Raw genomic sequence first — 23,008 nt, 5'->3', positions numbered from 1 at the left:
AGGTCATCCTACAGTGGATACTGGGTGAGTGGCAATGGAGGATACATGGGGCATGGAGGGTATGAGAGGGTATTGGGGTTATCAGGGGGCATGGGGTGAGGGCTTGAGGCCCTGTCATTCATCTCTACATCTCTCTGAGCCAAGGTCCTATTAAATGGAGGTGGGTGTTATAGCCTGCCGGCCTCACCATCCGCCTGCCTTGGACTTGCCTCTGGAGGTGGAGGGCCCGGTTACATGCCACCCCCACCTCCCCGGAACAATATGGTTCTTTTTAAGGAGATGGGTCTGCTGAGTGGGGAAGTTTCCGGACTGGATCTTCCCACCTCCTCCACAAAAATCCAGCCCTTAGCTTTTGGTTCTTGCCATGTTTCTTATTTTACAGCTGTGACTACATTTTGAAGAATACTTAATTGCTATGAAGAGGTTTGGGACAGAGAATGTGAAGATGTTATAGAAATGCCAGTCTTGCTTTCTAATCAGTCAACAAACCTAGACTGTCCAACTCAAAACTTGTCAGGTGATTGCTTGAAGTCAATATTGCCTCCAGGTAAATTGAAATAAAGCAAAGGACTATTGATCCATCATCTGGAACACCGAACTGATGAGACAAAGAAGCATTGTTCTAGTCAGTGTATTGCAGGTCTGGCCAGCAGAGAAAGGTGGTGACAACTGTTTCCTCACAGGATCCGAGAATTCCCTAGGTAATTCTCATTCCACCCGTCTGGAAATCAGCTGAAGAGTGAAAGGTGGAGGCCTTCACTCTCTTTTCTTTTCACAGACTCTCAACCTCTGATACTATGAAACAGTGGAACGGGGATTGGCGTGCAGGGTGTGATAAAATTGTGCGATTTTTCCACCTTGCGATTCTTGTATGCCTCTGCTTTTCTCGGGGGGACTGTTAATTGTCAGTACATCCCAAATACAATAGAATGGCTGAGAAAGATGTCTCCCAATTGTGAAGAGCATCAAATTTGCAAAACTGGAATTTAAATGAAAAGGAATTTACCAATAAATAAATGCCATTCCTTGAACAGTTTTGTGCATCACAAAACCTGTGGTTTCTTTGTATATTACTGGTTGCTGTCAGGAACATTTAGCCATTCAAACTGATGGGTTCGGTGTAATTAAAAAGAGGAATCTGTTCCATTATATATTACTAATGAGCTGGGGTATTTAGCAAGCCTGGCACTTTCAACGGCTTACAAGGTCTGTACATATGCCTTGTGTATCAAGTGTCACCTGCTCACTCCTGTCATTTCGTTCTGTTCTTTTCCCTAGCTAGTTCAATTAGCTAGGAATATTCTGTTACATATACATATTGAGAAGAAGTAAAGTGGAAGAGGTTCATTTGGAGTGTAAACACCTGCATGGATCTGTTGGGTTGAATGACTTGTTTCTGCTCTGTAAAATTTTGTGATCATTCTGTTTACCCTATCGACAAGTCCTTCTATTCCTTTCTCCATCACGTACTTATCTAGTTTCCACTGAAATACATCATTAGTAAAAACAAAAAAACAAAAAAAACTGCGGATGCTGGAAATCCAAAACAAAAACAGAATTACCTGGAAAAACTCAGCAGGTCTGGCAGCATCGGCGGAGAAGAAAAGAGTTGATGTTTCGAGTCCTCATGACCCTTCAACAGAACTTGAGTTCGAGTCCAAGAAAGAGTCTAAACCAGCTTATATTTCAACTCTTTCTTGGACTCAAACTCAAGTTCTGTCGAAGGGTCATGAGGACTCGAAACGTCAACTCATACATCTTTGGTATGTGCCTCAGTCATTCCAAGCGGTAGTAAGTTCCACATTCTCACTACTGTCTGGGTAAAGACGTATTCCTTGAATCCCTTATTGAATTTATAAATGACTATCATACATTTATGGACTGGACACCCCACAAATTCTCTATGTTTACCCTACTGAAGCCATTCATAATTTTAAAAGACTTCTATCAATTCACCTGACTTCTCTTCAATAGCAGAACTGAGACGTTACAACTGTCATCCTTGTAAATACTTTCATTTTCTTTCTTCAGTCTCTCTCTATCCTTATTGTAATACAGAGAGCAGAATTGTGTGCAATACTGTAAGTGTAGTCCAATAGGCCACCGGGTATGAATGCTGCTCAGAGAAGCCATACAAATTTTTAGGGTTCAATTGGAGGTCTTTGCTGAGTTAGTTTATCATGGCTCGTGTTGGGGTTTGAGAGATCCAACTGGTCTTGATGCCTTAGGTTGGCAAGGATAAAAAAAAAAATCAGTCACGCCAGTCAACACCAGAGGTGAGACGATATATTTATCAGGAAAAGCTGAACAGACTGGGTCTCTTTTCACTGGAAAAGAGGAGGCTGAGGGGCTGGCCTGATAGGGGTCTTTAAGATTATGAAAGAGTTTGGATAAGGTAGAGAAAATGGTTCCACTTGTGAGGAGTGCAAAACTAAAGGTCATAAATATAAGATAGTCACTAATAAATATGATTGGAAATTCAGGAGTAATGTCTTTACCAAAAGAGTGGCAAGAATGTAGAACTTGTTACTTCAAGGAGTAGTTGAGACAAACACCAAAGATACGTTTAAGTAGGTGCTAGGTAAGCACTTGGGGGAGAAAGGAATAGATGTAAATAGGGGTTAGATGAAGAGGGATCAGAAGAGGCTTGTATGGACCCTAAATGTGGCATAGATCAGTTGGGCTGAATAGTCTGTTTCTGTGCTACAGAGCTGGATTTTCATTTTTGAGGTGGGAGTTGAGAACTGTCCCAGAAGAAAGTGGCTGCAAAGGCGGGACTTATGTTCCAGGGTTGGGGGGAGGGGGGGCATTGGCGGCTCCATGCTGGAGTTGGACCCACTGCCCTCGGAAAGAATTCGGAGGCAGCCGCGGGGGCTGCCAGGTACCGAGGCTGGTTGTTTACAAGGCCATCAACAGGTTTTGGGACTTTGCCCCAGTCGTAATAATAGTAAGGTCCTCTAACCATCACCCCTTCACCTCCCACAGTTAGTTTATCTTAGCTCTCAATGCACCATTCATGCCTTACAACCACCCCCATAACCCTTTATAGCCTCCATGTCAAGCTATGCCCCTCCACCCACCCCTCCATGGCTCCTAATACACTGCATACTGAACCATGCCCCTCCACTACTCCCCATGGTCCCTCATATCCTCCATGCCAAGATATGGCACTTCCATGTCCATTCATCCACTATACACTCTGTACAGAACCAATGAACCGTATAGTGGCAAAGTGATGGGTTAAAAAAGCTTTTTAAAAAGTCATTCACTTATAAAAATTGCTTTTATCACAGTCCAATAAAAGAGTCAATTATCCAGACCCTTTAAAGCAGCAAAAGCAGAAACCGCAAGCACATGAAACTTCTTTATCTTGTGTAAATAAACATTGTGAAATTGACAGAGAGATCAGAGAGCCAGAGCTGTCAACCAAGCAATGTTTTCCCTAGGGCACAGCTGCCTCAGAACTCTAATGGATATCTGTGCTCTCAGTCAAGAATGCATAATGAAACTTGGCATGAGGGACATAGGTAAGAGCTTTTGAACTCGCCTTTCAAAAGGTTCCCTTGTCCAGACTATGGTTCATGACACCTCTGAGGTGCAGTGAATCACGACTTTTTGAAAAGCTGTGAAAATTGGGAGGAATAGGACATGCCTATCTCCGCAATCGAGCTGGTCAGGCTGGGAATGCAGGATGTGGGCTCACGATCCAAACCAACCCCCACTCTTAAACAGCATTGATAAAAATTGGAAACCCCAGGAAGGGGGTCACTGACCTACATTTTATTATGTTAAAGGTGCTACATAAATACAAGTTGTTGTTGATCTATCCAACAGATACCGCCATGATTAACAACATCTCTGCTTTTAATCCCTCCACCATTGACGGCTGCATATTCAAGTGCCAAAGCCCTAAGCTCTGGAATTCCTTCCCTAAACCATTCTGCCTTGCTAACTCTCTTTCCTCTTTTAATACACTACTGAAAATCTAATACTTAGACCAAGCTTTTGGCCATCTGCTCTAATATCTCCTTCTGCGGCTCAGCATCAATTTTTGCTTTATAATGCACCTGTGAAGCGCCTTGGGAAACATTATTACGTTAAAGGCACTTTATAAATACACGTTGCTGCGGTAGAAATGTTCTGAGTCAGACAGCTCTTTCTAGGAAATCTAATGGAATTCAATGCTCTGTGAATTACAAGATTGTATTTTATTGTGTCTGAGGGTCATTTTTAGCAAATTTAATGGCCCAGATCTTCTGGTCTCCAGGTCATCAGAGACCAGACTTATGACTCAAGATACATTTCAGGACCCTTTGGAAGTCCCGACACGCTGACTTCTGTGGGAATTACCAGGGCAGTTTGAACTTCCAAATGGCAATTCCTCTGCTTCCTGGGACTATCCACAAAGTTTTCAACTCTAAGCTAGAATTGGAGACTTCGGACAGTTCCACAAGACTTACCTGGATAGTTACCCAGGAAATGTTAGGCTGAAAAATCCTGGTCTTACCCCTGGGTAACTATAGAACTGACCCCTCAATCAATCACATTGATCCCTCGACTCTCCCCCCCGAAACCTCAACTACTCCCCTGACAAACACCCCCGACCCGACTACACATCCTGACCATGCAAACCCCCGACCAAACCTGAATACCCCCCTGACCCATCCTAACAAGTATCCGACCAGACTACCCCTCCCGACCTGACCAGGCTACCCCCAACCCACCTATCCACTCACCCACCTGCCACCCTACCCAGCTGCCATCCCATCCACCTACCACCCTACACACCTGCCTCCTACCTCACCCAACCACCTGCCCTACCGAGTCACTCATTCATCCACTCACTCGTTCACCTTGGAAATTTAAACTTAACTTATGGCAACTAGTGCCATAAAAAGGGTACGTGGCATGTCTTCCTCCTCCTACACCCCCTCCTCCAAACTACAGATATAGATAAGACAAAATAACCTGATTAATTTCTTATTGCTAACAGAAATAGCTGATGCAGTAGGCTAAAACAGAAAATACTGGAAATACTCAGCAGGTCAGGCCACATCTGTGCAGAGAAAAGTTAACATTTAAGGTCACTGGAAGAAGTTCGAGATCTAATCCATTTGAGTTCAACAGTTTCAGATCATAGCCATTGACCCATTTTTTCAGCTGTTGTTATCATTACTGCAATTGCCATTTGCTATTTTCCCCAAGCCCATCTTTTGTTTCTTTACATGTCTCATTACCACCCCTCCTCCTTCTGCCTGCACTATCATCCCAGCTGTTATTTAATCTCTTCTGTCTTCTGTCCTATTATAGGCCTTCCCTTTTGATCTTGCCTCCCTTGCCCCTTTTCCTGTCTCCATACTTGCTTAAAATGTGCTATATTTCGAACTTTTTCCAATTCTGTAGAAGGTCATTAAACTGAAATGTTAACTTGGTTTCTATTTCCACAGTTATTGCCTTACTTGCTGAGTAAGACCAGCACTTACTGTTATTATTTCAGTTTTCCACAGCAATAAGCTATATACTTCAGAACATGCTAAGCAATTGGAATAAAGTATATGCTGAGCAAGGCCCTGGTGGATTCTTTTATTTAAGTAAAGGATCAAGATCCAATTATTCAAGAAACTACCAACAATGAAAAAATTGAGAGAAGAAACGATAGCTCAGGAAGAAGAGGTGATGCCAAGCCCAGGTTTTTAAGAAACTGAAGCTCTGAGGACAGAATAATTTAATCACTACAGATGTAAGTAACTCTCAATTTATGAATTATGCTCTGCTTAATGTGCCAGTGATAACATTTGTAATGGGCCAGCCCCTTTAAGAGTACCTTGCCTTGTTCCAGTATGTTTTCCCAATCACTTCTCTTTTTAATATTCAGTTTTGGGATGTGACTGTCACAGGCAAGGCCAGCATTTATTGTCCATCCCTAGTTGCCATTGAGAAGGTGTTGGTGAGCTGCCTTCTTGAATCACTGCAATCCGTGTGGTGTGGATGCACCCACTGTGTTTTTTTCTTTAGCGGTTTGATATAATCGAGTGGCTTGCTAGGCCATTTCAAAGGACAGTTAAGAATCAACCACATTGCTGTGAATATGGAGTCACATAGAGGGCACACCAGGTAAGGATGGCAGATTTCAACATGCTGTGATGGATTTTTATGAAAATCCAGTAGTTTATAGACTCGGAGACTCATAGACATTTACAGCACAGAAGGAGGCCAGTCAGCCCATTGTGCTGGTCAACAAGGATCTGACTACACTAATCCCATTTTCAACACTTGGCCCATAGCCCTGGGGGCTACGGCAACGCAAGTGAATATCTAAATACTTGTTTAATGTTACGAGAGTTTCTGACTCAACCACACTTTCAGACAGTGAGTTCCAGACTCCCACCACGCTCTGAGTGACAACATTTCTCAACTCCCCTCTTAGCTTGCTATCCCTTACCTTAAATCTATGCCCCCTGGCTATTGAGCTATTGACCCTCCACTAATGGAAAAAGTGCCTTCCTATCCACCCTACCTATGCCCCTCACAACCTTATACACTTCTCTTAACCTTCGCTGTTCCAAGGAAAACAACCCCAGCCTATCCAACCTCTCCTCATAGCTCAGACCCTCCATTCCAGGCAGCATCCTGGTAAATCTCCTCTGCACCCTCTCCAGTGCAATCACAGTTTCATGATCATTGCAAATAAGAGGAGCATTTTATTCTAGATTTATTAATTGATTGAGTTTAAACTAATTTAAATTCATGTCCTAGAGCATTAGTCCAAGCCTTTGGATTACTAATCCAATAACATTACCACAATGCACATTGGATTACTAATCCAATAACATTACCACAATGCACATTGGATTACTAATCCAATAACATTATTACAATGCTACCAGTCCCCTTCCTATTGTGCCAAAACTCCTCAATGTTTTCTTCATAACAATATTTCACAAAAAATTGTCTCTTCTTCAACCCCTTGTATAAAACCACTTTTGTTTTGCAGAGTTTTCACCTTTACACCTCTGTTTTTGAACTGCAACATATTCCAATAGCCATGTGCAATGAAAAAAGGGAGAATAAGGTTCAGAAGAAGGATGATCTAATATTGCACAGGCTGCAAGGGAATCCAAAACCACATTGGTGGATGCTGCATGCTGCATAATTTGTGCTCTCAGCAGCTGCCTACTGCGCTGGGGTTGCAACCATGAAAGCTTCCTGATCTAACACTCCTTTCTAGGTGTTGATTTGGTGGAAGGGGGGAAGATTGGCAGCTAATAGGCTTGGTCAGTTCACCTTCAAGACACAGCAGCAGCCCTTTAAGTGCACCAACTATTCAGTCCCTGTGACACTCCATCCCCACCTCCTTTCCGTTTTTTCCCCCTCCTTTTTGTTTTTTCCAATAATTTATATAGATTTTTCTTTTCCCACCTATTTCCATTATTTTTAAATGTATTTCTATCCATTGTTTTATCTCTACCTTTTAGCTTTTTAAAATTCCTTCACCCCACCCCACCCCCACTAGGGCTATCTGTACCTTGTTTGTCCTGCTTTCTACCCTTAATTAGCACATTCCTTAGATAATATCACTACCTTCAACACCTCTTTGTTCTTTTGTCTGTAACATCTTTTGGTTATCTCCACCTATCACTGGCCCTTTACCTAGCTCTTCTTATCCCAACACCCTTCCCCCCCTTAAACCAGCTTAAATTTCACCCTTTCCTATTTTTACTTAGTTCTCGAAGTAGGACTCGAAATGTCAGCTGTGCTCTTCTCCACCGATGCTGCCAGATCTGCTGAGTTTTTCCAGGTATTTTTGTTTTTGTCCTGTGACGACTATGTTCCCTGTGCATTACTACATTGATGCAGAAAATGGACTTGAATAATTAAATCCAAAACTTGCAAGTTCCAATACCATAAGGTTTGCAATTTGTGATCTGTACACTAGTGATAGGAATTTACAACTTAACCATTCAGTCTGCAGTGCTGACAAGAACCAGTCATTTTACCATGGAACAATCAAGTACTGCTTTTGATACCCGAAAATGGGTTAAAAAACTGATCCTGAGCGCAGACTCTCAACTGGCCTTTTTACATTTATTTCTATCTACAATGAGCAGCTGTAAGTCAGAACAACAGATTAGAGCGCTGGGAAAACATAGTTAGTCCATTCACTATCCAAAGTGTTATTGAGTCATAGTAGCTCAGTAATTCTATACTCGGGGAGGTCTTGTGGCACAATGGGTAACATCCCTGCCTGTGAACCAGAAGCTCCAGGTTCAAGTCCCACTCACAGCTAACAAAATACTTTTGAAGTGTAATCACTGTTATAATGTAGGGAATGCAGCAGTCAGTTTGTGCACAACGAATTCTCACAATGATGCAGTAGTGATCAGATAGTCTGTTTTAGAAATGTTAGTTGAAGCGTCAATATTGGGGAGGACAGTGGGGAGAACACTTCTGCTCTCCAGGTTCAAGTCCCACTCCAGGGCTTTTTGATGGTTGTAAAAGGTACGTTCATAATGTGGCCAAACAGATTGATTATCAAGCAGCAAACACTACCAACATGCCTGTGGCAGATGGTAGGTAGATGGGAGAGACTTCTGGTCAGCCATGCTTGATGCAGAGTGGTGTCCCTTAAACTATAGTCTCTAAGTTCAGGCTAGGGACTTGTTCCAGGAAAAACAAGTTAGAGAAACAGATGTAAGCATGTGCTTCATCTGCCTTGTTTGCTTTTTAAGTCTCTCAGGAGGATGCACATTAAGAAAGAACAAAAAACTTACATTCACTTAGTGTCTTTCATGACATCAAGGCATCTCAAAGTGACTCACAGCTAACAAAATACTTTTGAAGTGTAATCACTGTTATAATGTGGGGAATGCAGCAGTCAGTTTGTGCACAACGAATTCTCACAATGATGCAGTAGTGATCAGATAGTCTGTTTTAGAAATGTTAGTTGAAGCATCAATATTGGGGAGGACAGTGGAGAAAACACTTCTGCTCTCCTTTGAATAGTGCCATGAGATCTTCTACATCTACCCAAGAGGACAGACACAGGATATTGGTTTAACGTCTCATCTGAAAAACAGCACTTCTGACAGTACAACACTCCCCTCAGTAATGCACTACAACGCTCCCCTCAGTAATGCACTGAAGTATGGACCCGGATTATGTGCTCAAGCCTCTGGAGTGGAATTGAACCCACAGCCTCACTGCCCTTGAACTAAGGAACAGAAAATATCAGGCATGCTGACGAAGTGGTTAGGGTAGTGGACCAGCAACTCAGAGCTTGTAAATTCAAATCCCAGCATGATTATGGCGCCGAAGGAGACTATTCATCCCATCAAGTTCATGTCAGCTCTCCAGAGAGCAATCCAGTCAGTCTCATTCTCTTGCTCTATCCCTGTAGCCCTGTCCCATGATCATATAACCTAGCAACACTTAGCCTTGTACAAAATGGCTATTTATGATGTACTAGAGAAAGGGTGATGCTGGTGAAACTGCAAGAAGCATCAGCTTCAGAGGAGATGGGGGGAAAACTGGGAGGAGACATAAAACAAGGGTTTTTTATGAATGATACATCCATGAGGTTTTTCTGGTAATACATAGAAGCAAAAAGCTCAGAAGGACCTAAGAACATCATCCAAGACTGAAGGTCACATTATTTGCTTGAATAGTTGATCAACTACACTTTGGAACAAACTCAACAGGTGATATTCATTATTTATAAACTATAAACATGCAGTATTACACCATCTCAACCTTAACCTCAACATCAGCAATGCCAACTCCCAGTACTGAAAGTGCATTTGTCAGTTTAAAATAAAACAGAAAATGCTGGAAAAGCTCAGCAGGTCTGGCAGCATCTGTGGAGACAGAAACTGAGTTAACATTTCAAGTCCGTAACTCAGTTTCTCTCTCCACAGATGCTGCCAGGTCTGCTGAATTTTTCCAGCATTTTCTGTTTTTATTTCAGACTTCCAGCATCCACAGTATTTTGCTTTCATCAGTTTATACTTGCTTTTCTAAAATTTTAAGGACCCTCTTAAGCTTTTGTTTTTCCCTCTGTTGCCAGCGTAAGAGTGACTCAGTGGGTAGCACGCTCGGGTCTGAGTGAAAAGGTCATGAGTTCAAGTTCGGCTCCGGGAGCTTGAGCACCAAATCTAGGCTGACACTCCAGGGCTGAGGAAGTGCCGCATTGTCAGAGGTGCCATCTTTCAATGAGATGTTAAACCAAGGCTCTGTCCATCCTCTCTGGAGGACAAAGCAGATTCTACAGTGTAATTTCAAAACAGGGCAGTTCTCCTAATTTACCTGTACAGCATTTATCTCCACATCAACATCATTAAAAATCAGATTGTCTGGTCATTCACCTCACTGAAATAGCAGTAACAGCTGGCTGTGTGCAAAATGGTGGTTGACCCCTTATTGTTCAAGTACGTCCAAGTTCATAGTCTGTGAGTCCTTACATGAATGGAGGGCTCGATGCAAGTCCAGCATGAACGTCCACAGAACACACAGCTCATATTGTCGTTGTTGGTGCTTGGGAGAAATTCTGCAGCTGCACTTCCTCTGGGCAAATCAGGTGTTGCAAATTTGGTGTAGATGGTCCTCAAAGTATGCTGATCCAAATTTCAGTGCTTGCCTCCGTGTAGACTGGATGGTTGCTGTGCTTTCCCAAGTGAGGTGGCCTGCAATGTAGGTGTTTGAAAGCCTCTTTTTTAGGGTGTCCTTGTGTCGTTTCTGCTGACTCATTTGATGTCGTTTGTCCTGAAGCAGGTCCACATAGAAGTTCTGCTTGGGGATCTGTAGTCAATCATGTGGGAGACATGGCCTGCTCATCAAAGTTGATTTTTCTGAAGGATGGTCTCCATGCCATTGAGCCCAGCATGATAAAGGAACTCGCTGTTAATGAGTTAGTCCTGACATTGAATTATCATTACGGAGATGTGGCTAATGGACGACCAAGACTGGGAACTGAATATCCAAGGATGTTCGGCATTTAGGAGAGATAGGCAGTAAGGAAAAGGAGGTGGGGTAGCATTCTTAATAAGGGATGAGATCAGCATTAGTAAGGGAGGATCGTAGATGTGGAACCAGTTTGGGTGGAACTAAGAAACAGCAAGTGGTAGCTAACATTGGTAAGAGTTGTTTATGGATCACCAGACAGTAGTGATAATGTTGGGCACAGTATAAATCAAGAAATTAGAGATGCATGTAATGTGGGTAATATAGTGATAATGGGCAACTTCAATTTATACATAGACTGGATTAAGCAAATCAGCACTAATGCTGTGGAGGATGAACTCCTGGAGTGTGTACCAGAGGGGTTTCTGGAATAGTATGGAAAGGAGCCAACGAGGGATTGGGCTATTTTGGGTTTAGTGCTGTATAATGAGAAAGGGCTAATTAATAGCCTTGCTGTAAAAGAGCCTTTGGGGAATAGTGACCATAGTATGATAGAATTTCATATTAAGTTTGAATGTGATACAGTTCATTCTGAAACTAGGATCTTAAATCTGAAGAAAGGAAATTATGAAGGCATGAGGGGCAAGTTAGCTACAGTGATTGGGAAAACACACTAAAAGATTTGATGGTAGACAGGCAATAGCTAGTATTTAAAGAAATACTACACAGTCTACTACAGATATACATTCCTCTCAGGCACAAATGCACCAAGGGAAAGGTAAATCACCTGGTTAACGAAACAAGTTAAAGTTTTCATTAAATCAAAGGAAGTGACATATAAGGATGCCAGAAAAAGTGGTCAGCCTGAGGATTGGGAGCAATTTAGAACCCAGCAAAAGAGGATCAAGAAACTGATTAAGAAAGGGAGAAGGGAATATGAATGCAAACTGGCAAGGAACATAAATGCAGACTGTAATAGGTTCTTCAGGTATGTGAAAAGGAAAAGATTAGTTAGGATAAATGTAGGCCCATTACAGATGGGAACAGGAGAATTTATAGTAGAGAATAGGGAATTGGCGGAGACACTAAATGGGTTATTTTGTCTCTGTCTTCATGGAAGAAGATACAGGAAAATTAGGCAACCAAGGGACTTGTGGAACTGAGGAACTAAAAGAAATTAGTATTAGTAAAGAGGTAGAACTTGAAAAGTTAACTAGATTGAAGGTTGATAAATACCCTGGACCAGATGAGTTTCATCCCAAAGAGTTGAAGGAGATGGAAAGACAGAGAGTGGATGCATTGGTGGTTATCTTTCAAAATTCTACAGATTCTGGAATGGTTTCTGCAGACTGGAAAGTAACAAATGTAACCCCACTATTTAAGAAGGGAGGAAGAGGGAGAATGGAGAACTACAGACCTATTAGTCTAATGTCAGTAGTGGGGAAAATGTTAGAATCAATTATAAACAATGTGATAACTGGACATTTAGTATTTAATGGTAAAATTGGGCCGAATCAACATAGATTTATGAAAGGGAAATCATGTTTGAAAAGCTTGGAGTTTTCTGAGGATGTTACTTGTAGCATAGATAAAGGAGAGCCAGTTGATGTGGTGTATTTGGGTCCCCTGAAGGCTTGTGATAAGGTCCCACTTAGAAGGCCAGGAAATAAAATTAGAGTGCATGCAATTGGGGGAAATCTATTAGTATGGATTGAGAATTGGTTAGCAGAAAGAAAACAGAAAGTAGCAATAAACAGATTATTCTCAGGATGGCAGGCTGTTACTAGGGGCTACTGCCAGGATCAGTATTGGGGCCACAGCTGTTCACGATCTATACAAGTCATTTGGATGTGGACACCAACTGTAATATTTCCTAATTTGATGATGGCACCAAACTGGGTGGGAACGTGAGTTGTGTGGAGATACAAGAAGGCTTCAAGCAGATTTGGACAGGCCAAGTGAATGGGCTAGAACATGGCAGATGGAATATAACGTGAATAAGTCTGAAGTTATTCACTTTGGCAGAAAAAACAGTAGGACAGAATATTTCTTAAATGGTGAGAGGTTGGCAAGTGCGGGTGTCCAAAGAGACCTGGGTGTCCTTGTTCATAGTCACTAAAAGCAAGCATGCAGCTGCAGCAAACAATTAGGAAAGCAAATGGTATTTTGGCCTTCACTATGAGGAGATTTGAGTACAGGAGAATGGATGTCTTGCTGCAGTTATTTTGAGGCTTGGCGAAACATCACCTGTAATATTGTGCACAGCTTTGGTCTCCTTCTTGAAGGAAGGACATGCTTGCAATAGAGGGAGTGCAATGGTGGTTTACCGGATTAATCCCTGGGATGGCGGGATTGTCATATGAGGAGGCTGAGTCTGTATTCCCCAGAACTTTGAAGAATGAGGGGTGACCTCATTGAAACTCTTCTGAAGAGTCATACAGACTCGAAACGTTAATTTTGTTTCTCTCTCCACAGGTGCTGTCAGATCTGTTTTGCCAGCATTTTCTCTTTTTATTTCAGATTTCCAGCATCCGCAGTATTTTGCTTTAGCATTGCAACTCTGTATCTCTCACGAGGGATCCCAGTTTTCACCTTCAAAGATCTCGCCTTGGAATCTCTCAAAAAGTCACTCCAACTTGAACAGCGTCAACGATGGCTCACCTTGCAGGGTTTCAATCTCGTCTCCTGAGACTCTGTTCCTGTGGAATTTCCGAGTCTGCACTCCAGCACCAACTCACAAGCACAACTTCAGCTCTCTCTTGCCAAGCAGAATACTACTGCTCCAAAGGGGTACCTTCGCCTCAATGGCCGACAGCACAGAGTCTCCAACTTTCTCTTGCCTTCTTCGACCACCAGGGCTTCCCCTGCGCCTTCTTGGATTACCAGGCTTCTCCCGAGCCCACTCCGCTTGAGGTCTGCTAACTGCTGCCCTTTCACTACTGGGAGCCTCTTTCTTTGCTCCTCTCTTTTTCCATAGGACCTCTCCCTGTCCCCTGTCTGGGACTCTTCTTTTGGAACATCTCTCTGTCCTCTATCTGGGACTCTTCTCAACTCCAGTGTCCTGCTCCTGCATCACATGACCCTGTTTTAGTGCCATTTTCTTTTTGCACAGGCACACTGGGCCTGTCCTCAACCTGAAGAATTGCAAAATGTCAGATTGCACAGGCACCGCCTGCTCCCAGACCAGGCATGCATGAAACTCCCAAGGCCTGTCTGGACTTGGAGTTCCCAGCCCTGCTCCATGAGAAGGTAAATCTGGATCCTATAACACCCTTCCCCTGGCAGAAAGAAAGCTTCACAATAGTGAAGGTTTTTTTTAACAATGGGTTCACTATTTCTTTAAAAGAAGTAATTAACATCATAAACTTCTAAAAATATACCTTATTACATTCAGTACAAATAACATTTTCATTTTATTCCATAATTATACATATTGCATTATAAAGTTATAAGGCTGAACCCAAAACAAAAGTCAATCTATATAACAAGAAAGATTATCAGGATTTAACCATCATAGAATTATAACTCAGAACCTGCCTTTTCTCCTACACCCTTTCTTTAGATGCTGAACAGGACATCAGCAATATTTTTTTCCATAATCTTTGCGGAAAGTAGGGAAGGGTCATTAAAATTTTCTTCAGAAACATTTTGACCAGCTTGCATTTCTATTTTGTACCATGGATTTTCAACCTTTCTGGTGTAATTACAAACCAATACTCTGGCTGCCTTTCCCCTCTTCACATACAGATGCATTTTAGTCACACTGTATGCTATAAGTGACTTTCGCAAAGGTTTCTCAGCATTAAAACAGAAGAACATGGAGTTTTTCTTACTCTTCCCCTTTGTTGATGAAAACATGCCTTCAATGGGTCCTTTAAGTTTACACTGGAAACGGTGTAGGTCTGACTGACAACCAGCTCCAAAATTATCTTCCTCACTCACTTTCTCCTAATCATATTTTGTCATTTCATTGTTTTGATCCACACCAAATGAATAAACATACACCAAGGGAGTTTTCCTCTTTTCGCTCAAGTCATTTTCTAGCTTAAAAGCAAAACACTGCGGATGCTGGAAATCTGAAACAAAAACAAAAATAGCTGGAAAAACTCAGCAGGTCTGACAGCATCTGCGGAGTGGAATACAGTCAATGTTTCGAGTCCGTATGACTCTTTAATGTAATTACAAAGCCATCAGAGTCATACGGACTCGAAGCATTGACTGTGTTCCTCTCCGCAGATGCTGTCAGACCTGCTGAGTTTTTCCAGCTTTTTTTGTTTTTGTTTCATTTTCTAGCTTGTCTGAGAGATGTACTATAGTCTTCTGCATCTCTACTTTGTCACAATTCCATTCAAATACTTGTTTATTTTCTTATTTTACCATTTTTTTTTCAAGTGCATTAATCTTTTCATTCAATTCAGCAACTTCTCCGGTGAGTTCAGTTGGCTTTGTTTCAGAGTGATCTGTGGAACCTTATACAAGCTTAACAAATTCACATGGGCATTCAGTTCATTTTGGAATCTTTCTTCCATGATTACTGGCTGCTCCTTAGATTCTTTCAATTCACTTGTTAGGTCTTCGATCTGTTTCTTCAAATGTTCCTTATCTGCTTTTAAAGTCTAGAGGTAATGGCGTACTGCTATAGCTGCTGGATTAGTAATCCAGGGCAATGTTCTTGGGACCTGGGTACGAATCCCGCCACGGCAGATGGTGGAATTTGAATTCAATAATAATCTGGAATTAAAAGTTTAATGATGACCATGAAACCGCTGTCGATTGTTGCAATAGCCCATCTGGTTCACCAATGCCCCTCAGGGAAGGAAATCTGTCATCCTTACCTGGTATAGCCTACATGTGACTCCAGAGCCACAGCAATGTGGTTGGCTCTGAAATGCCCTCTGAATGGCCTAGCAAGCTACTCAGTTGTAACAAACCGCCACAAAGTCACAAAAAAGGAATGAAACCGGACGGACTACCCGGCATCGACCTAGGCACTGGAAACGACAACGGCAATTGCAGCCCTGTTGACCCTGCAAAGTCTTCTTTATTAACATCTTGGGGGCTAGTGCAAAATTGGGAGAGCTGTCTCACAGAGTAGTCAAGCAACAGCCTGACACAGTTATCCTCACGAAATCATACCTTACAGTTAATGTCCCAGACACCACCATCCCTAGGTATGTCCTGTCCTACCGGCAGGACAGGGCCAGCAGAGGTGACGGCACAGTGGTATACAGTCGGGAGGGAGTGCTCTGAGCACAAAAGAGCTGAACTCCCAAGGTGAGGTGAGAGTGACTGCCCTTGATATCAAGGCAGCATTTGACCGAGTGTGGCATCAAGGAGCCCTAGCAAAACTGGAGTCAATGGGAATCAGGGGGAAAACTCTCCACTGGTTGGAGTCATACCTGTCACAAAGGAAGATGGTTACGGTTGTGGATGTGGAGGTCAGTCATCTCAGCTCCAAGTCATCACTGCAGGAGTTCCTCAGGATAGTATCCTTGGCCCACCCGTCTTCAGCTACTTCATCAATGACCTTCCTTCCATCATAGGGTTAGAAGTGGGGATGTTCGCACAATGTTCAGCACCATTCATAATTCCTCATATACTGAAGCAGTCCATGTCCAAATGCAGCAAGACCTGGACAACATCCAGGCTTGGGCTGACAAGTGGCATGTAACATTCACACCACACAAGTGTCAGGCAATGACCATCTCCAACATGAGAGAATCCATCACCTCTTGATGTTCAATGGCATTATCATCACTGAATTCACCACTATCAACATCCTGGGGATTACTACTGACTAGAAATTGAACTGGACTAGCCATATAAATACTGTGGCTACAAGAACAGGTCAGAGGCTAGGAATCATGTGATGAGTAACTCACCTCCTGACTCCCCAAGGCCTGTCCACCATCTACAAGGCACAAGTCAGGAATGTGATGGAATCCTCCCCACTGCCTGGATGAGTGCAGCTCCGATGACATTCAAGAAGCTTGACATTGTCCAGGCCAAAGCAGCCCGCTTGATTGGCACCACATCCACATTCATTCCCTCCACCACTGCGAACAGTAGAAGCAGTGTGTACCATCTAAAAGGTGCCCTGCAAGAATTCACCAAGGCTTCTTCAACATCACCTTCCAAATCTACAACCATCTGGAAGGACAAGGGCAGCAGATACATGGGAACACCACCACCTGGAAGTTCCCTTCCAAGTCACTCAACATCCATACTTTGAAATATATCACCATTCCATCACTGTCACTGGGTTAAAATCCTGGAACTGCCCCCCTAATAGCACTGTGGGTGTATCTAGATGACATGGACTGCAGTGGCTCAAGAAGTCAGCTCACCACCACCTTCTCAAGGGCAACTAGGGGTGGGCAATAAATGCTGGCTCAGCCAGCAAAGCCCACATCCCGTGAATGAATTTAATAAAAACCCACCCATACCATCCTTATTGTTCTCCAGATTGCATTGGAGTTCAAGAATTTCATTGTTCTTTTCATGACTAAGTTCCAACGGTTCGTGAGTCTTGGTTTTTAATTTGGCGTTTAGCCAACTGTTCTGATTCATCAGCAATTCCCTTTTCTGTTCAAGGCATTTTTCATGATACTTAATAGAGTTCTGGTATTTGAAGTTCATCAAGTTTTAACTGAAGATCTAACTTAGTTGAATTTGCCTCGACAAGTTTATCATTTAGACATTTCAAGCCCTCATTTAAGTATTCCTTTTCTTGTGATCGACACACCAGCATTATCACCAGTTCTCATTTTTCATTAGCAAACTCATCTTTCGTGTGTAGACTGCTGAGCCTTTCCTTCAATTGCTTGTTCTCAGAAATAAACATCTCCTTTTTGGCCACAGTAATTTTGGGGAGTTTGGCAAGATCAGCATGATCAAGGAACTGTTGCAACACAGTCATCACTATGCTACCCTCTATCTTGGCCAAATCATTACACAATATAAAATCTATCCCTTCAATAGGTGAACTAGGAACAATTGTGCCACAGTAACAATTCGATTTACGGAGTCACTTTGTAAATTGACGTCACACAAGGGAACAGGTTCATAATCCCGTAAAGCTCCCCTATCACTATTTTCTCTTTCATCAAACAATCACAAATCGTATCATCAACCATCATCAATGACTGATCTGCCTCAGTATCTCTCAAAATATTCATTTGTTTACATGTTTTGTTGGAGGAGTAAGGCAACATTTCTCCCTTTGACACAAAACCTCCATATCGTCCACTGACCTGACTCACTTCAGCAGTATTCAAGGAAGAATCTCCTTGACTATTCTGCATTCCCTTTTCTAGTATGCTTTATGAGAAAACATTTCAATTGTACCATTGCTACTGTTTTAACACACGTTTCCTTTTCTGGTACAGCCTTTTCTGAACACTTCTTAAGTATTCCTATACTGCCACTGGTATACCATTCAGCTGGCTTTGAGACGCTCTGTCTTAAGGCAATATAAGCATATTGCTTTCTTTACACCACTTTTATCTTCTACACTATCATATCTATTGATTGGGACTGCTTCTGCCTTCTCCCTAAAGATAGACTCTTTTTTGTTCTTCCAGTTTCACTGTGAGTTTACTAATGGAGATCTACTTCCCCTGAGCTAGCTATGTGATATATCATACCCATCTGCCAGATATGCTGCTTCCCGCACCTGAGAAGCCCTATTGCCTTCCAGTTGTGACCTAATTGCTTTTGGGATCCTGTTTCAAAATTCTTCCAGTAATATTAGCTCTCTCAAAATCTCAAAAGTTTGTTCTAACTTCACTGATCGAAACCACTTTTCAAACAACATTTCTGTCTCCCTAGCAAATTCAACAAATGTTTTATTCAGTCTTTTCTTTAAAATCCAAAATTTCAACTGATATGCTTCAGAGACAAGGCTCAAAAGCATCCTGTACTGCAGTTTTAACTACCTCATAATCGGAGGGTTGTTCTTCAGAAAGATTTGAATACATATCCATAGCCTTCCGGACCAAACTGCTTAACAAACTGGGAGTCCATGTGTTCTTTGGCGCTTCAGCTTTGTGCCCACCTTTTCAAATAAGATAAAATATCTCTTAACTCCGTCATCAGTGAATTTAGGCAATAGGCAAAGACTCTTTGTTATATCAAAGCTTAGAGCGGGACTCGATTCTCCATCTGAACTACTAGAGTCTCTTCTGATTTCTTTCTCTCTTTGAAGCTCTCTATCTCTTTCCTTATTTCTTTCCTCCCTTGCTAACTTCTCTCTCTGGAATTCAAGTTCAAGCTTTTGTATTTTTCTTTTCCTAGTTCGAGCTTTTTCATTTCTCTTTCCTCTTTTTCTCTATATTTCAAGCTGCTTCGTTTGTAACTGAATTCCAATCAATATCCAATCAATATAGGAAATTCATGGTGGAAACCTTATCAACCTCAAACTCAGCAAACACTAACACTCATATCTGTCTGTGGATTCAAAATCCTGGACGAGCACCCAATTTATGTTATGATCCTGGACTTGACCCCAAGTTTTTAACACGATCCAGTTAGGGGACAGTAACTTTTTGTCTAAAGTAGACCAAGCTTTGCGATCAAAGAAACTTGCTAAGAGAATAAAGCCACAGGACCCTTGAGTCTTGAACAAAAAAAAATAAACTTTACTATACAAGGTCAGAAAGATAAAACAATTTACAATGTCTACCTTATCCTCTAACATTCAGGGTAAATATGAGACTCAAGTAAATTAACAGGCAAACTGTGGTTGAACACTTCACACTGCACAATAAATAGCAGATGCGACCAAGGCAGATTCCACGGGTTTCTCAATAATACACCCATATGTCAGTACACTGAGAGTCAATCAATCTCATTGAAACTCTGTCTCCCTCATGAGGGATAACAGCCTTTACCTTCGAAGATCTCACCTTGGATCTCCAAACATTGCTCCAATTCAGACAGCATCAATGATGGCTCACCTTTCAAGCTTTCAATCTCCTCTTCTGAGACTCTGTTCCCCTAGATTTCCCAGCCTGTACTCCAGCACCAACTGACAAGCACAACCTCAGCTCTTTGGCTGCACCAAACAGGTACATTCATCCTAATGGTCTGCAGCATGGATACACCCAACCTTCTGCTGTCTTCTTTGATGGCCAGGGCTTCTCCTGAGCCCTCTCCACTTATGGCCTACCAACCACAGCCATTTTATGACTGAAAGCCTCTTTTTTTGCTCCTCTCTTTCTTACTCAGACCTCTGCCTGTCCCCTACCTGGGACTTTTCTAAATTATGGTGCTCTGCTCCTGGGTCATATGGCACCTTTCTTGTGCCATTTTCTTTTTGTGCAGGCATACTAGGCCCGTCCTCGGCCCAAAGAAGTGCAAAATGTTTGATTGCGTATGCGCCGCATGCTCCGAACCCATAATGTGCGAAATCCCCAAAGCCTGTTTGGACTTGGGATTCCTGACCCCTTTTCCACAAGAAGGTAAATCTTGATCTCAAAACAATATATGCCTATTGCCTTTGCCTATAGCAGAACCAGGATTCAGAGCCATACAGCCGTGTGGTAAGGACAATGCCCAGTTCGGTCGAAGGGTCATGAGGACTCGAAACGTCAACTCTTTTCTTCTCCACCGATGCTGCCAGACCTGCTGAGTTTTTCCAGGTAATTCTGTTTTTGTTTTGGTAAGGACAATGGCCTGATAGAGTTTGATTTCATTCTTCAGAATAGGCTGCCACATTTCCTACACATGAGAACTTCTTAATTGGCTGTAAAGTGCTTTGAGAAGTCCCGAGGTCATGAAAGGCGCTATCTAAATTTCTTTCTCTTTAAGCAGATAATAGAAGAAACTAGTTAAGCTGTTTGCACTTATCACATAAAGCCTACATCAGGACTGACACCGCAATTCACATTTCACTCTGTGTATCACAGAGTGAATAATCTGACACAGTGATAGTGAAAGCTGCCTCAGTGTTAGGAGTGTCAAAATGGAAGTGAAGTGGGACTTCAATCAATAGGATTTTGGAGCTGATTAATCCGATTAAGGAATTCAAGACAAAGGCACTGTAAATTAAAACTGTGATGGGATAATGAAGACAAGTTGACTCTGTGTTTAATAAACAGTGCTGCAAAATCATCAGTAATACTGCTTAATTTTTCATTGCAAATTCAATTTATGACAGTAGTTGCACGGGCTAATAGTAACAATCATTTTACACGCAAATACAACAAACACTATTTGGACCTGCTGAGAAGGTGATCGACTGAATGGTGTCTGAGCTGCAAAATGAGGACGTTTATAGAAGCTACATTTGTCATCTCTCACCATGATCAAACGGTAGCAAACCGCAGTTCAAAAGTTGCCCACTTTGTGATCACCAGAGAGGCTGGAGACATCGGATCCATGCTGCGCCCAATGCCTGCACTTATAAGACAGTAGATTGTTGGACCGAGATACAAGGTAAGTTTTTGCATTGAGTATTTCCGAGGAAATCAGAAGCTGTGAAGTCAGCGTGACAGAAACAGATTTTTCTTTCTATATTTTATGTGATATTAGAATAAACCTAGTTATTTTTTAGAAGACATGGTTTCCCAAGGAGGGGGGGGGGGTGGGGTGGGGGGGGGTGGTGGATAGCAGGAATATACTGAAATTCCAATTGTTCCATGGCTAGATAGTTAAGTAGGTAGGTCGGTGGCCGATGCAAGTAACTTCATGTGACAAACCTTAAGCAATGGCTGATGTCTGCCCTAAATGTTTTGAAATGATGCTGAGCCTATGAAATGAATTCATTAATAATAAAAACAAGAAGTATTGGAAAAACTCAACCAGTCTGGCAGCATCTATGGAGAGAGAAACAGATTTAATGTTTTGAGTCCAAGATGACTCCCCTTCGGAACTGCCCTCTCAGTATCCACAGTATTTTGCTTTTATCAAAATGATCCATTGTTGTTCCAATTTGGCTCCCTAGTGATATTATCCTCTCTGAGTTATTCTTCGTGAATGGCTGTTCAAAATGTAATCTCTTTTTATAGTGTGTTGAAAACCATGAACAGGGGAGGGTATGAACATTAGTGGGCTGATGCTGGTCTTTTTTTTGTGTGTTCTTTTACCTTTTCTTAAATCTAGATGTTTTTTTGGCTTCTGTATTTCAGACTCCACTTGCAGGTGAGCCTGAGTTCCCAGTATCAGAGTATTTTCACTTGTTCTGGCAGCTAGCTAAAATTTGCCCAAGCAATCAACAAAGAACACTTTTCAGATTATCTCAGCCCCTGGTTCTATCTCACACTTCCAGAAGATGCCAGGATAATAAAATACAAATTGTTGCCAGACCAACACAGCGCCCAGGTTCTCTGACGGCACATAGGAGTTCTGCTCCAGGCAGTATCTGGAAGAAGGGAGACTCACGGTGACCTTGACATCCACAGGCAGTGCTGCCAGTGCCCTGGTTTGAGGCTCGAGTTCTGACTGTGGCAGGTAGCATAGCTTAGTGACATGCTCCTCTCTGAAGCAAAGGAGCCCAAGGCACAGTTCCTCAGCGAAGATAAAGTAGATGGGTTCATGGATGGCCCCCTACCATGAGTATCCTCCTCCCTCCTCCTTCTCCTCCCTCCAGACTCAGCTGCTTGTGTTGTCTTGGCTACTCCTCCTAGTCCTCTAGCCCTAGCAGACCACCTATGACTGCAGTGAAACTCTTTTGGGAGCACCTAGAAACAGTGCACCAACAGCAAAAATTTCTGTTCAGAGGTTAGAGATCAGCTGTAGAAGTAAGAAAAGAGGTCAAAAAAATGCCTAAAACTTAACCTACAAAATGAAAGGGCAAACCAGCAACTAACCTATATACAGTGAATAAGAACTTTAGAAACACTGCTCAAAGATCCTTAAAATAAAAGCAAAATACTGCAGATGCTGGAAATCCGAAATAAAAACAGAAAATGTTGGAAAAACTCAGCAAGTCAGAAGAGTCATACGGACTCAAAACGTTAACTCTGTTTCTCTCTCCACAGATGCTGCCAGACCTGCTGAGTTTTTCCAGCATTTTCTGTTTTTATTAGCTCGAGAATTGTTTGCTTGTGCCATGAGTTGCAGAGTGAGCTTCTCACATGGTGGTGCAGCAGCCCAATTTCATAATTAGGTC

The 23,008-nt window shown here is 42.3% G+C and overlaps 1 protein-coding gene across 6 annotated transcripts in view; it reads right to left on the bottom strand.

Annotated features, from left to right (window-relative positions):
* The window catches only part of dhrsx (dehydrogenase/reductase (SDR family) X-linked), a 289,036-nt gene that overhangs the window by 88,118 nt on the left and 177,910 nt on the right, over positions 1-23,008 (bottom strand). The gene's annotated exons all lie outside the window — the stretch shown is intronic.

Source organism: Carcharodon carcharias, chromosome 11 (assembly GCF_017639515.1).
Source record: "Carcharodon carcharias isolate sCarCar2 chromosome 11, sCarCar2.pri, whole genome shotgun sequence".
Taxonomy (NCBI): domain Eukaryota; kingdom Metazoa; phylum Chordata; class Chondrichthyes; order Lamniformes; family Lamnidae; genus Carcharodon; species Carcharodon carcharias.
Note: the sequence above shows the minus strand (reverse complement) of the source record. Positions and strands in the feature narration are given on the sequence as shown.